Here is a 20839-nt window from a genome sequence, read left to right as displayed (position 1 = left end):
ATTATTAGTACTACAGAGAGAAAATCCCAGAGCGTTGAAGGGACTGTGAATTGCATTGAAAACCACAGCCTGAATTCCATCCCTGCCCAGCTATGAGGTGCTGGTTCCCAAGCCAGTTAGCTATGCCTGTGCTACAGAGCCCCTGCACTCTCTACCATAATTAGCACACTGCCTCTTCAGAACCGCTCCCTTGTACCACCTATGGTCCTGCTTTAAGCTACAGTCTCAGGAGACAGGCTAGAAGACATTCCTGGGGGTCATATGATCCATCCCTCTGCTCAGAACAGAGCCAGTTTTTAAACTGCATTCAACCTGAAAGTCAGCTCCAGTGAGTCTGGGAGCAAGTCTAGCTGAGCTTATCCAGATGAGTTTTTAGTATTTCCAAAGGTAGAGATTCCACAACTTCCCTAAGAAACTCTTCCCAACATTTGGTCATCCTTTTAGTAAAAATATTTTTCACCTACCTACTGAGAATATTCTCTAACTTGCCTTTTGTCCTACCATTGTGCACCTTTGAGAAAAGTTAGGCTTCACCCTGCCTGTGGCCTCAATCTATTAAGTACTTGTAAATAGCCGTAACATCTCAGCTTTCTCTTTCTAAAGCTGTAAAGATAGCTCTCTCAGCCTCTTCTTGTACATGCTGCACTCCAGATGGACATCCTGACCCTTCACTAGATGTATGTCCATGTCCTCCTTGCTTCTGCATGTGCATGGCACTTGCCTCTTTCAACTATCAGGGAATCAATTCCATAGAACTAGCTGAATGGCTGACAGCTGAGAGAATTTAGCCATAAAATCATGTTGCCTGGAGTACCTTAATGCCACCATTGCAATGGAACTAAAGTGCACCCAAGGAATTCTGCAGGGTCTGCAAACAGCAAGTCAATGGACTAAAAGGTTCAAATCAGTTTGCACTACCATCAATTCCCTAACTTTAGAGTAGTTTGTGTTTTAGTAGGAGTAAAGGCAAGCATTTATTTTCTTACATGCCCTGGGATGTAAGAAAAACTGAGTATGAGCTCAAAACTGAGCTCTATCATCTCATCCATAGCAGTACAACTTTGCCTTGAGTGCCTTTCTAAATGCCAGCAAGTTAGGTGTCTGGCATGGGGAAAGAAGTGTTTTCTAAAGTGCTTTGTAACACCATTGAAAACCACAGAAGCACCTACACACCTGCCTCCTAAAGTGCATGAACAAGTATTTAATTCTATGATCTCTGAGAGATTTTAATTCAGTCATTGTATACTCACTGAATAATAGAATTTATTTCAACCCTGTGAAACTCTACTCTCACAGAACACATCTTCAACATGCCTGCTTCATTCTGAAAATAACTATTTATTTAGAATGTTGAGGAAACTCAGAAAAACAAGGTTCCATGGGAATTTCAAGCCTAACTTCAGTAAAAATCAGTTGGCAAACCACAAAGCAGTAACAGTTTCATAACCTCTATCTGAGAATTGGCAACACAGCCCTAGCTCACACCTATGGAAACAAGATCAAGCTCTCTAGTATTTATTATTGTGTTTTGTGTTATGAGTGTCACACAGATAAATTCAATGACCATTCTTTTCCTGAGAAGCAGAAGTAAGATTTTCTTCTTTTTAATTGCTGTGATTCCAAAGGGAGTTTTTAGAGTCTTAGGTTAACAGGAAGATTTTTATATGTCTTATGCCTACACAAGACTGTGTCTGTACTAAGAAAAGGCATGAAAACCCCCCACAGCCTCTCTATTTTATTCAGGTTTAATGGCAGCTCAAATCACTGACCATTTTTCAATCTTGAGAGACGGAACAGCTTGACACTAATAATACATTTGCAAAGGACACATCATCATTTAACACAACATTAAGTGCTCAGGGACAACTTTTTACTGTAGACACAATGTGCTCTGAGCTCAGGGTTGACATTTAATGCTACGAAGATAATCCAACCAGTCATTCATGAGGGGTAAATTAATTTTCAAGCAACTATATTTCAGCTTTAAGCCAACAAGAAGGACGCATTAAAGTGAATAACTTCATTTTATGCTGCATGCAAGATTTAAAAACCCCAAAATATACTGCATTCTTAAGTACATCAAAATATACCCATTTAATTATTGCTATCTTTTCCTGATTCCAAACCAGAAGTCTGGTAATATTTGTTAAATATCGTATTCTGACTGGAAGCAGAAAATCCCTCAAATTTTCTATGAGTTGCCATGACAAGCAGCTTTTCATTAAAAATTGGTTTACATTTAAAATTTTATTAGCCATACTTTGATTGTAACAAGTAATTAAGAACATATATAAATTAGCACTTTTCTGATACTTAAGGAATATTTTAAAAATCTATATAAATATTTAAGAAAATAAATTCAGGAAACCAATTATTAATAATGTACAGTCAACAAACAAAAACAATAAATCAGCTAATTATTCAGGAAATTTGTTTTCAATACCTGCAGAATATACTCAATTAACTGTAAGACTATAATGAAAGATCTAAAGAACAACACTAAAATTATTAATGCTTACTACTACTATTTGATAGGCAGTCCTTTTTAATGCCTTTCAGTGCTAAACTATCTGTTGCAATCCTGTGCTACAGCCATTAAACAGCACTGGCTCCAAGTAAAAGGAGCCTCCACACACAGGATGCAGCTCTTCAGTTAACCTCTCCAACAATCTTGTTAGCATTTCCTGCTCAAACAGACAACTATGAAAACATTAAATACCTTTCTTAAAAATAAATGAACACAATTAATTTGAAACAGATCAACTGAAACTGGGTGGGCATTTAGCTTCTTTCTTCTCCACCTACATAATATATACATACATTACTTCCTACATGTTGTTTTGAGTACATTTGTACAACTTTGCTAGGGAACAACTGCTTGCAGTTACACTTGCATATAAGCAACCACATTTTAGTATGAATTCTGAAAATGCAGAAAGCAAACCAAAACTACTACTGCAGAGACTATTTACAAGAGCACATAGTAACAGGTCAAGAGAGAAGGGCCCCAAAATTAAAAGAGAGTAGGTTTAGATTAGATATTAGAAAAAAAATTCTCTGTTGTGAGGGTGGTGAGGCTGGAAAAGGTTGCCCAGAGAAGTTGTGGATACCCCACCCCTGGAAGTGTCTAAGGTCAGGTTGGATAGAGCACTGAGTAACCTCATCTGGTGAGATGTATCTCTGCCCATGGCAGATGAGATACATCTCATGGCAGGGTTCAGAACAAGATAAGGTCCCTTCCAACACAAACCCCTCTATGATTCTGTGATGTATTCACTATCAATGCAATTAAAAGCCACATTTTTATCAAACAGTTGATGAGATGATTTTTGGGGACCAGAAATTATTGTACTGTTTTTTTGATTATAAGAGGTGTGGAAAAGGCAGCATAAGGTGTGGTAGGAGAGACACGCAGAATACAATGAGTCTTCCTGCCTCTGATTCAGGCTGCACCCAGCTGCAATTTGGCTTACAATGACTTCATTAATGGGTGGCTGCAAACAGAGGAAATGTGATATAGCCCCCTCAAAAGTGGAAGCAGATCTTCTTGGTATCTTTTATCTTTTCTTACACATTCAATCACACTGTAGAGTCACAGTCTGCCTGTGACTCTACTCACTGTTATAAAGCCTTTCTCCAAGATTATTGCATAAGCATTTCTTACCCTTAGTTTGTAGGTTGAATATTTATGCCACAGTTAAGAAACTTGCCCTTCTTCTGTTAAATTTTATTTTATTTTTCCAAGACATTTCCCTGATTTCTAAAATTTAGTTTGAATTTACCTCTCATACTGGTATAATTCGCAGACTAAAATCATCATCCCACCGCCAATTAAAATACTGGGTCCAGGCCACTCTGGATCCACTAGTAACTACTGACAACAGCTTTCATATCAGTTTGGTACCCATCTTGCAGTAGCTTAATATTCATATATCTCTAGTTTTTTACCAGAATACATTGACAAGGTCAAGGTAAAAGGCACGTCTTCCTCTTCCCCATCAATGCTAAGTTTGCTACTCTATCAGAGAAGAAAACTGAACTGATTTGACAAAACACATTGGCTGTTGCTGATCTCCCTGTTGGACTGTGGATCCTTACAAGAAACTGTCCCTACTTTGAAAAGCTTACTGTGAAGGATGAGGTAGTTGCTATCAATAATTTATGAATATTATATGTTCCATCTGTCTGCTTGTTACTGTGATGTTGGCTTTATAATTACCAGAGGTTAGCTCCAATAAACACTGGCCTGTGCTTAGGCAGGAAGGTAGGAAAATACTACTCAAAGTTCTCTATTGACAGCACTTAAAGACAAAAAAGGAAAATACAGAGACTGAAAACCAAGTCATCCTATTCAGTTGCCCCACAATCAAGCACATCTATGTAACAGATGTTCCACAAAATATCTTCTCTGCTCTTCTTATCTCTGCAACTCCAGAGACAGAAATTTCTACCATTGCCTTATATTAATTACTGTCTTTTGACCTTGAACAGAACAGAAACAACTAAAATCACTAAATCAATAAAGGAGAAGTCAGATACTCACTGGGTTATGTTTTTAGGAAAAATATCAACATATATATGATTCTATATGTATATGATTCTAGCACCAGGATCAAAAGGATCCTGGTCAAAAGGATGTTGCCTTCCTTCATTCCTGACTGAAAAAAATCTGGTCAGCAGCCCTAGCCTAAATGAACTGTCAAGAAATTCTTCCAGACCACATCTCTGGAATTAAGCAAGACCAAATCAACCAGTGCCTGAAAAATTTCTTCACTAACAGTAATTTTAAACTTCTTCCTAATTACTCTGGTGTGTATTGTGCTACTGCCAGACAACACTACTAAGTCATTCCAAAAATGGTTACTGAATAAGCACCACATCACCAAGTACTGTAGCAACACTGTTAAACCTTCTGGCTGAAGAGTCACTGGTGTTTCAGGAGAGGAGGTTGTCTCTCTGCTGTAGCTGACAACACACTACCCGACATGTCCAACCTTATTAGGTGACTGGGGCCAGTCCCTGGGGCATGACCCAGGGACTGTGTCATGAGGGACTGTGGCACCACAGGAACCTGGAGTCATCCTTTCTCCCATGTCTGATGCTTCTTCACAAGCACCCTCCAAGGAGGCACAGACATCCCCAACAATACCTCACTAACCTTTCTGCTGTGGGGCTTTGCTTAAAGGAGGGATGGTGACAACTCGTCCAGGAAGGGAATGACACAATCTGTCACCCACAGCTTCTTTTTCCCAACAGGAACAGAGAGGTCTTGGAGGTGGTATGGAAAACCTGAGCAACTGAGGGAACAGATGAGGCCACATGAAACATAAAGAGGACTTTCACTGCAAATACCACATCTGTTTCTATCAGCTTCAGTTTTCTGTTCTCACACACAACAGGATGGCACTATTTGAACAGTATTAAAGAACGTATCTGACTTTATGAGAAGCAAACAAAGCCTTGCAGTAAACAAAGATTAACAAAGTCAGATGATGAACCAGAGACAGAGCACCAGAGACAGTACAGCTCAGGAGAAGCCAGGGCCACTTCTCTGTAACACCTGCTTTGTTGGGCAGAAATCCCTTTAAACGTTAACCTGAGACTTCGCTGCCAAGTTTACATTAATTCACCACTGGTCACAACTTGCTAAAGAAAATCTTCCCAAGTCTGAACCAAACAAAGCCTGGACTGGAGCTAGAACTTGTGGGGAACAGACTAAATTTCTCGATTTAGTACAAGGGATAGGATTCATGTTGTTCACCCAGAAGCAGAAGACCTGCAAGAGCTGAGGGGGATATCCTATGAATAATCACAACCATGCTTGGAAAGTGAAAGGAAGAAAACATCTGAGTAAGGAGAGCTGCAAGAAGTCAGGCACCACAAGAATAGCAAAACTGTGATCCTGAATACCTTAACTTCTGATCCAGTGTCTTATCCAGTAGATAATGCTTTTCTCAGAATTGAAAATAAATAGAATGCTCTCTGCCAAGATGCAGATTCATTTCTTACTAGTAAGTCATATCATTCTGGACCAGCTGTATATAACAAATCCATCCCAAAATACAAGGTGTAATTTATTAATTCTGCTTAAGGAAAAGGTTTCCAGTAATGCTGCCAGCATTTGCAGTTCTCACTTCAATGAAGCACATTGCAAAGGACGCTTCGTCAGACCTACATATCACTGTCACTCCAGAAGCCAATGCACTGACAGTCATAGCAGAGGTGGATGTCACAGGATACTGGGAAAGTGATTATGCAAGATAGAAAAGCAGATTTTTGGAGTCTCACTCCAGCAATGCAGAAATCAGAAGCTTTTAATGGAATTAGGCAAGAAGGGAACATCTCTTATACACATCACCATTATCCCTTGGGATCCTAAAATTACTTGTGAGGAATAATCTCTACAACTCACTCATAATTTTAGCATGCCTAAGAACTACATATCTTCAGTTCACCCATAATTTAAACTTCTTTCCTTCAACAGAAACACCACCTGACAGGTCTTAACTAAAAGTGAATGACAGCAATAGCAGCTTACTTAAAAGTGTAAAGGAAATGCATATTTATGAGCACCTAGAATAATGGTTTATGGACCTGAGAACTAAAGGTGTAATAATGTCTTGAAGGCATATTAGGAGACAGAATTTTACCTTCAAGAGCCAAACCAGATTTCTGTCAGTGATGAGATGGGTGTTAATATAATAGGACAGAGGAGCCTGGCTAACTTTTAAATTTAATTTTTCAGACCTTCAACTCCATCCTTTTACCTTTCTGAAGGCTCACAGAAAAGGAACTACACGTGTGTATAGTTAAACAATGACATCTTACTCCTAACTTTGGGACTGGACTTACTGCCTGACACGTGAATGTCTGGAATCCTTCACAAATACTGCAGTCTAAAATACACAGTGAAGAATACCTAGGCTTTACTTCAAACCTTCTCTTTGGAAATACAATTTTGTCAAGTAACCGATATGTTTCATTTTTTTCAATAACTGATATCACAGTGATGGTAATGATTTTATCTGAAACCTTTTGATTTTGTTTCACCATTTGCATCAGGATCACTGCTCTGTTGATATTTTAATGAATAAAATCAGTTGGTTTCAGTAATAGCCTTACTTTGAACATCACTATATTATAAATTATTTAAATGGTGAAAGGCATGTATTAGGGCAATCTATTCAAAGAATCAAGGGCTGCTCCCAGTATCCTTTTTTCCAAACCTTTAGTCCACAGGATGATCTTTTAAGTATGATGTCTCTTGTAGGAAACAAACAAAAGATGGAAAGACTGTTTAGGAAAAAATTCTACCATCTGGAAAACTATTTGATTAGATCAGATAAAGCATGGAGCTGTCTTCTATTCCTGAATCTTTCATAAAACTACTGTATGACCTTGGGAAATCTCTTTTCCTTGCAAGACTTTGGTACTTGTCAAAAACTCTTGAGATCATAGTCTAATGGTATAATAGAAGTAAAAAACACACATGAATGTTATCTATTGGAGATGATTCTCTGATGGCCTACATTAATTTATTTTTAAAGATTTTAAAATTACATTTACAAATATAATGCGAAATAATTAAACAAGTACCTGAAAAAGTAACTGAATCTGCTACTGACCCTTAAATTCAATTTCTTATTCATTAAAAATGTGTGTTAAATATTTATAAACCCATGGACAAAGCAGTCTCAGTTTCTGGAATTAAAAGCATACAAAATTAAACAGAATTAAAGAGACAACTAACTTTTAGCTATGTTTAGTTCTTCACAAACTGTATGTGGACACTGCTCTGATCACAAAGGTCCTATGTGCCACCCCCTGCATTCCCTTGATGAAGTCCCTCTGTCTAGAGTCACCTAATGTGGTCTAGCATGTGACACAAGACACAGAACATCAGCCATGCACCATTAGGTGGCCAGTGACAGTCTCAGTTCAACTCCTGTGAGAGAGCCCTGATGCAAACCATCAGCACAGAGGAACCCCCATCTCCCAGCAGACAGGACAGGCAGTGATCTGTGCAGATGAGAGTTTGTTTGTAAACTCTCTGAGTGGTCCTCTATTGACATTCCTCAATCTGGCTGAGTCTGTTCTTTAAACACACCAGAAAGGACACTTTCATTATACATAACATCCAGAGTGAAAAATAGTCAATATATTTCTTTTACAAAGTAATTTTTCAGTTCTTTGCAACCTAGAGGTTTGTCTCACATTTGGAATGAAACGTTTCTGTTAATGTCTCATTTTGCAGATAGATGAATAGGTAGATACAAGAACACATAACCACAACAAAAAAGCCACACCCCCTCCCTATGGTCAGTTTTTCAACAGCTCCATTCTTCAGAAGAAAAGAGACACAACGCCACTTTCAGTAACAACACGGTCCTTGTGACAGACATGCTTTTCCTAGAGCCAATGAATCTCATTATGTCAGTTCTAAGAATTTAGCAAAGGGTTTTTGCAAATGCAGAGCAGACAACACTAAATTATTGAAACAGTATTACTACAACATTTGAGTTCAAACACTGCTCAAATGGCAGTCCGAGTTGACACACCAGTGTGCTATGTTAGTGACCAACAGTCCCCAGACATACATGTGTCTTCATCACTTTCCATTCCAGGTGTTTACTCTGCTATAACCCAGTCTAGCCAATATATCAACCTATTCCAAGATTTACTGAGAACAGAGCTCTTCCAATGTCCCCCACACTGGTGTACACTTCCAAGATATGAGCAATTCTGTGGGGAAGATTCCAGTAACTGCTGCACACCTGCGTGAATTTCTTTCAAACTGTGATAAACTAAGTTAAAATAATACTTGGCAAATTGCTGGCTTTGCATATGCTGTGTAACAAACAGGTGGAGAAAGAAAATTCCACCTAAAGAAAGCACCTCAGCCAGTGATTTATGCAGTGGAGATAGAACATATTACCATGCCCTTATGCCACCACCTTTGGCGCCTGCTGTAAACTGTTTGAAAATCTTCCTTTTTACTTACTAAATAAAATATGTTCTTAGGTTCCTTGTCAACCTACATACAATATGTGTTTTTCTTTTCTGTCACTCCCTGAAGATGAGCTAATTGCTAGAAGTATGTGGTTATGAGCTCCTTTTAGTTTGCTACTGAGATTTTTTGTGACAAAATACCTGTGTCACATCCTGCCACTGGGACATGCTGTAACAGCTAGGACCAATGGGTAACACAGGAAAGTCCTGTCTAAGATGTACAACTGAGGATCCTCTGATAAACTGCACACTATACTTACCACTAGACTATTAGGTACTGCACTTCTGTAATACAAAGAACAAAAAGTGCAGCAACACCAAACATACACTCAACAATTTATTAAAAAGTCCCCAAAACAAACAGAAAAAAATGATGCTGTGGAAATATCGTGATAGCTTCACCACACACTGTGTTGAGAGCACAGGCACTAAAAAACAAAGTTTAGTGTTATGATTAAAATGTGTTCCTTCTCCCTCATCTCTCTCCTTTCAGCATGAATTTCATGTTCTCTCCAAAGGAAAAAGAAAAAAAAAAAAAAAGGAAAAACCAGTGAAATTCAAGATTATGTTGTCAGCTCTCCTGCAATCTTGATTTTGGTAAAAATATTCAGTATTAATTTTTCCACAAGTAAAACTTCAGTTAGAAAGTTATGGTAATCCTTCCAAATGCATTCTCTTGCTATAAATATCTATGAAAGCTGCTCCACTTCACAGTGAAACTTTGTCCATATGGAACATATGACTAGGAAGGACTTGGTGAACTACTGAAATCCAGTGCTTTGCTAGAGAAGGCACATGTATCATTCTGTTTTCTTTAAAACTGATCATAGAAAATGATCAGTTGGAAAACAAGTTAGAACTTTTAGTTTGGGAGTTTTTTGGCAGGGGGTTTTTTGGTTGTTTTATCTTATATTTTTTTCTTTAGTCTACCAATAGGACATTACCCAAGAAGCTCAATCTCCTATTGGTAAGAAACTGCCTTCTGTTTCCTGTTATGTTTCTTTATGAACAATTTATACAGTTTTGGACTGGATATATATGGACTGTGCCTTTCCCATGTGTTTACTTTGGAAGTTCCAAAAGGAACCATATTTGTCTTAATTTGTGTTCAGCTCTTCTAAACAAGGCTCTTCTTGGTCTTCCCTAGTAGTTCTTTCAGCATTTCTTCACTTCCAATTCATCTTTCTTAAACACAGATGAGCAAAACAGTACTCAATACTTCAAACTCAGAGTCCCCAGTACCCTATTTAATGGCTTCAATATCTTCAATCATTACTTTAAATACATACAAGGATGAAGTACACTTTTTTCAAGATTATGAGTAATCACTAGGAGCAAGGGAACCTTTCCACTAAGATGTCCAGCCAATGAATTGATATCACTGGTTGTGAACTTGCTGGTCATCAACGTCCACAGTTGATACCACTTTGGCCATAAACAAAAAATAGTGAAGAAACATAATTAGCTTTTCCAGCACCAAAATGTTATTCATTTTATCTTCACACTTATGGATTGGATTTTGCTCCCAGTTACAAGGATAAGCATCTGAAATAACTGCTAAATTCAGTAGTGTGATACCTGTCCCACATTTCTACCACGAGAGAATCCAACCTTCCTACTCCTGGTCTCTTGACTGTAGGAAGTGTTTCTCTGCAGACTAAAAATTACCTGAAAGGTAGCTAAATAAAGCAAAAAAAAAAAAAATCATTAAACTATACTTTTAATTTCTCTTTTTTCATCTGGGACAGAAATAAGATGAGGAAGACAACCCTCTGTGGGATACATTTTTTCTGCTTTTGTAAGAGCTAAAATGTTTTATTTTCCCTCTCTGAGGAATACATGAAAGCATTTCCTTCGTCTTTTCATGATGATTACTCATTAGAATTTGATAATTTTCTCTACACGAACATGAGTTATATTTTTTTCTTCCATTAAATCATTTGGATAGAAGCTCTTCCATGGAATATATATGCTACAAGGTCTGTGCTTTTCAAAGCTGCCTATCAAGACACACAGAGCCTCGTGTATCACAGACATGAGTCTTTCTTGTAACTTTACCAATCTTTTCCATCTGGTATTGTACTTAACAGGTGGATTTTCTGAGACACTTCACACTATGAAGTATGTTAAGGATTGTACCTTCAGTTCTATTTGATTTGCAATTTATTCAATGTTTCTCTCTGTGCATTCTAGTTTGCACAGTCCTCATCTATTCCAGAAAAGACAGAGAGGACAGCAGCTGATCTTTTCTGTAAAAGTATTTCTTCAGAGATAACCCCACTAGTTGGGGGTTGCCATTTCCCTCCACTTCTTTCCACTGCTTAGCAGGCAAAACACCACTGCACTACACCTGAATGTTCTGGAAAAGGCTGTGCCAAAAACAGAACTGCATTCAGGTTTTGTCATGCCTTCCACATGTAGGAAAGGCAACATCATTGCTTACTGAAGACAGTGTAAAATACCTCTAAAAATATGTGGATTTAACCTACTGTAGTTATTATTCATAAAGTAACACAGCCTGTAGGCCTGATCTGACCTACAGAGGCCACTGGATTGAGATCAAAACTGATTCTGAGAAAGTGAGGGAAATTAACACAGGGCACAAATCCTTCTTACGCTTCCTGATCTGTTCAATCTGCATGTTATATGGAATAACAACTCTTCCTAAACTCAGCTGACATGTGGCTCAGCTTTGCAAAGTGTTCAACAGCAATACTGGCTTATGGCACTTGCTGGCCTGAGTTTTGCCACACCAGTTCCTGCAGTGTGCTGTCCTGGCTTTGATGTGTATTAGCTGGTGCAAGCAGCCAGATGATGAAGCAGATCAGGGAATTCACTCAACCTCACAAACTGCTCAGCACGTTTTACTTAAAGCTGGATCAAAATGGCATACAAACAGCTCTGCCATCCCAGAGGATGGTAGACTATACACTGTGACATGGTGGCAGGAACAAGGAGAGAGAGGTAGGCATTGTTAAAGGTCACTTTGTAATGTTGAACTGTACCCTCTGAATATCAGGTTGCAGGTGTACCAATATTTTTAGACAACGGGAACTGGAATTAAAGGGTACGCTCACTCCAATTGTTACAACAGTCTCTGACACATGTGTCCACTGTCACTCTCTCCCAAGTAATCCCTACACGTGGCTTAAGTAGGAACTGAAAATTGCCTAGAGCAATTTTCTATAAGCAGAGTGCAAGCAGCCCCTCTGTTTTAGGGATAAAAGAGTTTAAGGTTATTCGACCTCTATGCCAGAAAGCAGTACAATTCTTGCTTAACCTACAAGTGCAGAAATGAATCATCAGCCCAAAACTCTCACCATTCCCCTGTTACAACAGAAGCCTGTAGAGATTATTCTTACACATCTCCACTCAGTGCCTGCAAAAGACCCTGCTTACATTCTACTTGAACTTAAAACTTCTCCCTGCTCTTCAGTTCACAGCGACTGCAGATCCCTCAGGCCAGGTCTAAACTGACAGCTCAGACTCGTTCTGCCTCTAATGTGAACTAGTAAGGTGCAAGCAGGAGATGCATTGCCACAGTACACAGCATCATGGCCAGGTTAATTAGTGCTGATAAGAGACAGATCAAGTCAAGGACTGTGCTCAAGAGGCCCAAAGCTGAAGGGTTTAATGCACAGTGTGAGCTCAGACTTACTCAAAACAGCTTCACTAAATCTGGGCCTCTTACCAGTATGCTGTAACCTTGAGCTGAAGGGACTAGTCTATTGCTGAGACACTGTTTCACTCCATATGCTAGTTCATTATCCAGCTCCTCTCTGTTTTGACTGCCAACAAATAATGATGTTTTTCAACACTTCTCCACTAGGAACTGAATGCACAAACATCACATCATAAATGCCACCCAACATCTGCCAGGCAGTTACCATCTTCCCATGACTATCACCTAGGCTGAACCTGAGCAAGTGATTTACTGACAATCTGTGTCACATCCTCTTAGCTATCACACCCTAGATCATCCAAACACCAATGCTTATGAATGGCCCACAGGTATTCGGTTAAAATATCACAAGAAATTATTTCTAACAAAAAAACTCCCTATGTATTCTAAAATTATTGTTACTTAGGTTATGTAAAACCAAATATTGCAACTGAAAATATCAGTTTTGGTACAAATCTTACATCACCAATGCAAATATGCTGATAATGATAAGATATTCACAGAAAATAAATGAACGAAAAGCCAGGCTTTTTCACTTTGCCTATTTAACAGGCAGTCAAAATTCTTGAAAATACTATTGCTTACTCTATAGTTATTCTAGAACAGTATCAGTAGCTTAGCTGAGCAAAATCGCTCAGCTGGTCCCATAGTGAATAGGGTATCTATGTAACTGAGATAATGACAAGGACCAGATTTCAAGTAAAGTATTTCAAAAATTAAGCAACAGATTAGTGACTTGCTTTATATTATCTGCAAATTTATTAAGCGAAACCAGAGTGCTCAATCAGGGGAAATTATTTGTTTTCTCACATTCCACTTATTGTAGAGCTCTTCGTGCACTTCACGGTGCTTTTCTGTACTGATTCAACATACTACACAAATGAAATATCAGAAAATAACTTTGAATGTGTGAATACTTTCAATAGTGCTTATTTTAATCAGCCTTAACCATCAAATAAAAGCTAGTCACATTATGTTTGAGATTTCTGTAACTGTAATTCAAGTCAAGCAAATGCCTTTTCTTATTTTCATTCTAGCAGTTTGAGCTTCCTAAGACCATTCTCCTTCTGCCCTCTAAGTTCTTTTCTTATCCAACACTTTGGGCCTGCAAGCAATATGTAGAGCTGAGCAGACAATCCCATAAATAGTTCAAGACCTTGAAAAGCACAATGCAGTCCGTTCCTAATTTTCTTCCAAAATAAGGCACAATACAAGCAAAAGCTTCCACTGAAAAGAAAAATATTTTTAATGCAATCCAGTTACAGAAATCCATGACAACATGCAATTAATGGACTGCATGATAGCAATCGCTAATGTGATTCATTACATTCAATTCATTACAAAAGCCAGATGAGTGTTCTGTGGTCATGCTTTTCCTGAACATGGACATCTAACACATTCTTTCAAGGCCATAAATAGGTGCAATACCTGATGAACTATGTAATGCATGTGGTCACATCCTGAAGCATGAAATACAAAAATCCCTTCAGTTAAACCTCTTGACTTGATCCAAGGTGACTTTTATGTCTTTCTTCTTAGACCAATGCCCCTGCAAAGCTTGTCAGACTCTGCTGCCTTCATTCCTGCTAGCCCAGACAGGGAGGAGCAGCAGAGACCACCACTTTTCATGGTAGGACAATGGCTGGACAAAACTTAACTGCACCCAAAAAACCCAGAGCCACTTTTCATAGCGTTGTAGCTAAAGAAATGCAGTTACAACTATGAATTATGTTCACCTTAAATATCTATTAAGCACATCCTGAGAGATATATCTGTGCTGAGCAGTTCATTCTCATGCCTGTTCCACTGCTTTGTTATGATGAAATAAGAGGAAATCCAATTTGTAGTTCACTGCCCAACTCTCCTTGCATTTATATTAATGCAATAGCACCTACAAATATAAGCACATGCACCACACACAGAGAATGTGCATATGTGAACACTGTACACACCGAAAAATTATGTCTGGGATTTTTTAGAAATGGGTGCCTAAAATTAGATTTACATATTCACACTGAGATGAGAGTACTTTGAAGTCCAGCTTTCACACATGAGCTAAGATTTTCAAAGCCTGGTGAAAGAATTTCTAAAAATGTTAAACTGCTCTGCCTCTGAATGTAATATATACAGGCTTACATGTGTCTATAGTGAAAATGTTATGTATTTTGTAAAGGATTATAAGTGTTTTTTTCTCGGTTGACTTTGACTACAGAAATGAATTCATTGAAGAATGGAATGAAGGTGAGAGTAAGTACAAACACAAATATATAACATTGCAACAGCCCTGTAGACACCGCACACCTTACAGGAATTGCAAATGCTTTAAGTAACACCATGTTGAAAGCCAGTTCAGCAACTGGAAACATGTCAAATTTCACTCTCATTTACACCTATACCAATTTGTAGCAACTCCATTGAGTGAAACAGTGATATTGTTGATGAGATTAAAATAAGAGCAGTCTATGAGCCTCCATCTGTATATGAGTACTAAACAAGTGTAGTCTGAACATATAGTAAAAGTAGTATAATCAAACAAGCTCAAAGAAACTTTGCTGTGGAGAAGGGATGGGAGCCAAGAGTTTAGATACACAACCCTTCTCCTTAGCTTCTCTTCAAGGTGTGTGAACACATTTCCACAGTCCTCTGGATCTGCAGCCACCCCTCCCACTCCTGCTCAGACTGAGTCTATGTCTGCCCAACAAATGAAAACTAAATAATATCCTCACATATGTAAGTACATATCCAGATCTGCCATCACCTTCTATGCTCTCAGCCAAGGCAATAAAACACAGCTCTGCAGCTTTGGACTTACAAAATATGTAATCACAAGCTGCATGTGCTTAAAATTCGTCATCAGCCTTCACAGAACATATTTAAAAACATCCCAATCATCACAAAATGTGGATTAAATTAGTATAGCCAGACTAGGCTTTGCTTCACAGCAGTGTTTTCCTCAGCTGCTCCTGCTTCAGTTTCCAGAAAGTGATTCCACTGGCATAAAATTAAAATCAAAACAGCACTAACTGACCAAAGGATATAGTTCTTTTTTTTGTGACACCAATTTCATTCTTCATAAAATCTCCTCCCAAGAAAAAGGAACTACACATGGTATCAGTGGCCTATTGCTGTGAAGTATACAACTCAAATTCCAAAACTTGCCAACAGTCACACATAATAGCAAAAGGAATGGGTTTTTTCCCTACTTTTCTTTATTATGTGCTTAGTAATAGATTTTTATTAGAAAAATTCAAGACAGCAAATGTAATGTTCCATATGCAAAAAAAAAAGGTACACCAGAACTGCTATTTCTGGTTTTCTTTTTTTTTCCAATATAAATAAACAGTAGGAGAAGACTTTCTGAGTAGCCAATATTTGTTTCCCCTCCTTTCCTTTCCCACAGTAAAGAGGTGACTGACATAAAAAAAAGGGAAAAAAACTATGACTAGTTAAAAAAATAGACTGGAGAAGTTTTATTCCATTGACATCTGTCCTGCTACATCTTTGCTTATGGCAGAGGAGAGCAATCTCAATGATGTAGATGTTGCCTTCTGGTTCCATCCCTTTTCTTAAGAGACAAAAGATAGTTGAATTGCTGTTTTGTGAGAAACAGGGAAATTTTGAAATTTTCAGTACACATTCAAAAATGTCCAAACATTTTTTGCTGTTGCTATTATTTCAGAAATTATATCTAAAATTTTCATTCTGATAAGCATTTCCTGATCCAAAACAACCACATTTCATGTCAAAGTATGCAACATATTTCAAATAAAAGTATCAAAATGCAACATTTTCCCTCTTTTAAAGCTGAAAAGGAAGGCTGATAGTGGCCAGGTTTTTTTGAGTATGCAATGGCACTACTCAGGACAAGGAAGATAGAGGCACACTACATTCATAAAAACACAGAGAAGGTAAACAGTAAAAGAAAACAGAAAAGTTGAAGTGGTAAGAGTAAAGACAACTCTTCACTAGTAGGGTAGGTAGAAATGGCAATCTGCCACAAGAAGGGCTTCTCTATGGAGACAAGAAAACAGGTCCATGCTCCAGCTGGTAGCTGGAGGTGGAACCCCAGAGATGTTCGGGCCACCACTAGTCCCCAAGCTCTTCTCCATCTCAGAGCTCCAGTGACATCACAGCCTCAGCCCTAGGATGAGGCACCTTTCTTCTGGACAAGTCAGTGTTCTCCACACCACAGACATATGTCACAGCATATGTCACAGCTGAGACATTCACGATACACAGAGCATCACCATGCAATGTCAGAAGGCTTTTAGCATCTGCCCATACAGACTAACATCATATCACTTCAGAGGGCTACAAGCGTCTGCCCTTCCTGTTCTTTAGCCCAACCTTTTATACTTTCACCTTACATGCATTGTACCTGTGTGCCTTCTGTTCCCTTTGGTGACTGGTCAGTGCAGCTCAGCACTCCATGGCTCATTGTTGTCAATGCTGTTCACCTGCTTCTCACAGCTGTGCCCATTGGGGATGAGGCTGGCTGCAGCCCCACTCCCAAATACCACAAACTGTGTGCCTACATACCTACAAAGGCCCAGCTTCACCCACAAAGTTTTATCTGTTAGTTCAGGTGGGCACTGCTCTTTCTGCTCCTGCGCTGCCACAGCAGGACTCAGGACTCCTACCCAGTCCCCTTCCCTGCCCCATGGCTCCCCATGTGTGATGCCAATGAACACCACCTCCATCACCAAGTCACCGCTCTCACTCTACCAAAGTGAGTAGCTTTGTGCTTTCCAAAGTAAAAAGAGAACACATTTTCATTCATAACTTTTACTCCTTCCCAGGGGATGTGAGGAGCCTTACTTGCTCCAAAGAACCCCCGGGCTATGCCTGTATAAGCTCCAGCTCCAGATCAAGCTGGCAAGTCAGGAGATATAGAACAGACAATAGGCAGACCTTTGAGTCTACAAATTGAAGGTTGAATGATTGGCAAACAACCTCTCCTCATGAAAAATTATGCTACAGCAACACAATAGTAATGGGAGCCAAAAGTATGTCTATTCCTGATTTGTAGACCAGGTTTTAGTTATGCTATAATCCTCTCAGTATGCCTGCTTAGGATCCCACAATCACACAAGTCATGAACACTACCCACAAATCCTGCAGCTTCCATGCCGAGCAAGTGACACACCAGATGAAGAAGGATGGAAAATATACATGTGGAATTGTTCTGGGAACTTAAAGCACACATAACAGTAAACAAAGCAAATATGGTACAAAACCTGTTGCTATTTTCACAGCATTTGTGGAGCTAAGCTGCATAAATTCAGAAGGATGCATACTGCCTCACACCTTTCCTCAGATTCCAGCAAATTAAGCACAGCAGCACAAACAGCAGCAGGAGAAGGAAACGCTCTGCAGAAGAGCTTCCCGTTTGCTGCTGCACTACAGGTACATATTTGGGTATGTGAGTGAGAGATGAGCAAGAAGTGTTAAAATTACTTTTCCTCACGGCTTCTTCTACAGCCTTGGTTGCTCATGGAGATTTGAACAGGGAGAGATCCCTTGGTGCCATCCTCTCTCCTCCAGGTACAGCTAAAGCCAGTTTGAAAAGGTTGCTGTGGTTGTCCCCTGTCCACCTGGGGCAAGGCTTCACAAAGACATTGCCACTTTGGTCTGAAATAACTAGAAGGCTGTCTCTGCTCCCCACTGAGAAGGCAGTGCCACTGTCAGATACTGGAGCACTAGCTTAAGTGGCACTACAGACAAATTTTGGCTGGTGTCAGGAGAGATGGCTGAAAGCCAGCTGACAGGGAAGAACAGTATCAATCTCTGTGCTGGGGGAATCCTCTGAAAATGCTATTGAAGCAAACAGCAACTGCTAGTGGCACAGAGGCAAACAAAACACGAGTGATCCTGTTCTCATGGAGAAGAGAAAAAGGCAAACGGCTGAACTGAAGTAATCAACATGAACTTGAACCATGGCACAGGGCAAACATGTGGCACGCCGTATGGAAACTCAGAACAAAACAGAAAGCTTGGAACAAAATGAAATTAAAAATCTGCTTCTATTTCAAATTACTCCACTAAACATCTAACTGAAAATTGTGTTGGAAGTTGATATGACTTTGTGACATGTTGTTCCTTGAAGGCTGCCATTTTCCATCAAAAAAAAGGTATGAAAAACGTTTCAATCTGGTTACCTTCTATCCAGCCAGGCTAGAAAACATTAAGTTGTAAGCTAAAAAATAACATCACACCATTAGTCAGCACGAAATAGCCGTTCAGCCAGCATCTATCATAATGTTTTCAACAATTCATAGATACCAAATGCCTGGAAAAGAAGGCCAGTAATCACTCCAAGCATGGATTTTGAACTTTAAATGCATTTGATGAATAAATTTTTTTTAAGACAGGCCCTGTGCAGCCTCACTTTGCTTACTGTTTCTAGATATAATCTACCTTAGAAAAGGTGACCAAATGTCCATCTCCAAAACAATAGAACCTGGGTGCTCTGTGTTCTGAGGGATCATCTGTTGAACAGCTTAACACTAAAACATCCCTGCAAAAGTACCCAAGTGTCAAATCTAAGTCATAAAGAATGACTGCATTTAAAACAAAATCTTTCTGTGTAATTTCTAATAAGTATTTGAATGAAATCAGGCCAAGGAGAATCAGGAAGATTTAAAATGAAGAATCTAGAGCATCTCTCCTGTGAGGAAAGACTGAGAGATCTGATAGTACTTACCTAGGAGAAAAGAGTAGGTTCAAAGAGGATTTCATCAGTGTATAGAAATACTTGACAGGAGGGTGCAAAGACGACAGAGCCAGGGTCTTCTCAGTGGTGCTCTGTCACAGGACTAACAATGGGCACACACAGAAACACATAAGAAAAAAACCTTCTACTTTAAGGATAGTCAAATACAGGAAGAGAGGTTGTGGAATTCCTATACTTGGAGATATTTAAAAAACATCTGAACACTGATCTGGGCAACCAGCTCTAGGTGGCCGTGCTTAAGCAGGGCAGATGGATGAGATGGCCTCCACTGGTCTCTGTCAACCTCAACCATCCTGTGACTAATGGATGAATTATTACCAGTTATGCAAAACTACATAAGAACAAAAAAATCAAGCAGTAATGACAAAAAAACCCCACTAAAACCCAGAAAACAACAGCACTTTTATATTCATTAGGGCAATATTGGATTGTATTTGTCAATAATACACCTGTTTGTCCTATAATACACCTAATGGCATAATGAGACTACAGGGCTCACTCCACCAAGCTCAGCTACCAGGCCAAAAGACAGCCCAAAATGGTTACACATAAAACTCAAACACACCAGCAAAACTTGAGTTTTAAATCATATCCACACATTTTCAAACTCACCCTCTTACATCAATTAAGTTCAGAGAACTGATTTCCATTGGCAAACGCTATAGTGGTAACAGTGAATGACCAGAGTAGGAGCTGAAACAACCATTATCAGAGCAAAAGGCAGAGCACTGTCTATTCATGCTCTCTGTTTTCTAAGGAGTATTACAATCACAGTAACACCTCCTAAGTTATGTACTTTATTTGCCTGCCAGCATGAGATTCTTCCCTACAATAATTTTTAACACTTGTTTTCACCAACTTAAGAGCAATGTTTCTAAAGAAAATGAGTTTACTATGAATGCACCCCCATAACCCTAGCTCTTTCACCTTGACAATGTACGTTGTAAACAACCTTTTTTCCCCCAGACACTTGTTATTTTCTGCATATTTAAACAGATGTGTGGGCTTAGTAACTGTAAAACAAAGTCATTTACTTAAATAACTATGTACAGAATAAAGTATTTCATTTTATATATAAACTTTCAAAATACTGTGACTCTTTTATATTATTTAACATATAGAGACAGAATCCTCATATATGGATTTCAAAAATAACTCACCTTTGCGTTTAAGCAAAGAAAGAGGGATTTGCATTTGCAATGTATCTACATGAAGGTACATGTGTGCATGTACATATTTTGTATACATTTACCTAAATAAGTATTAGTCAAGGATAGAAAAAGTCCTAAGGAAAAAAATTACCATGTTTAATACATCCATTAGTGTGAGAAATTAAACAGGAGAATCAGGAAAGTTCCAACAGGTCAGAAACATTGCGAAGCCACTTTGCTGCAGTATTTCCCTAGTGTTTCCAA

At 38.8% G+C, this 20839-nt stretch overlaps 1 protein-coding gene across 2 annotated transcripts in view; it reads right to left on the bottom strand.

Moving 5' to 3' along the window:
• TRIQK (triple QxxK/R motif containing) overlaps window positions 1-20839 on the bottom strand; it is a 58830-nt gene that overhangs the window by 19854 nt on the left and 18137 nt on the right. The gene's annotated exons all lie outside the window — the stretch shown is intronic.

This window comes from Melospiza melodia, chromosome 1, assembly GCF_035770615.1.
Source record: "Melospiza melodia melodia isolate bMelMel2 chromosome 1, bMelMel2.pri, whole genome shotgun sequence".
NCBI classification, from domain to species: Eukaryota; Metazoa; Chordata; class Aves; order Passeriformes; family Passerellidae; genus Melospiza; species Melospiza melodia.
Note: the sequence above shows the minus strand (reverse complement) of the source record. Positions and strands in the feature narration are given on the sequence as shown.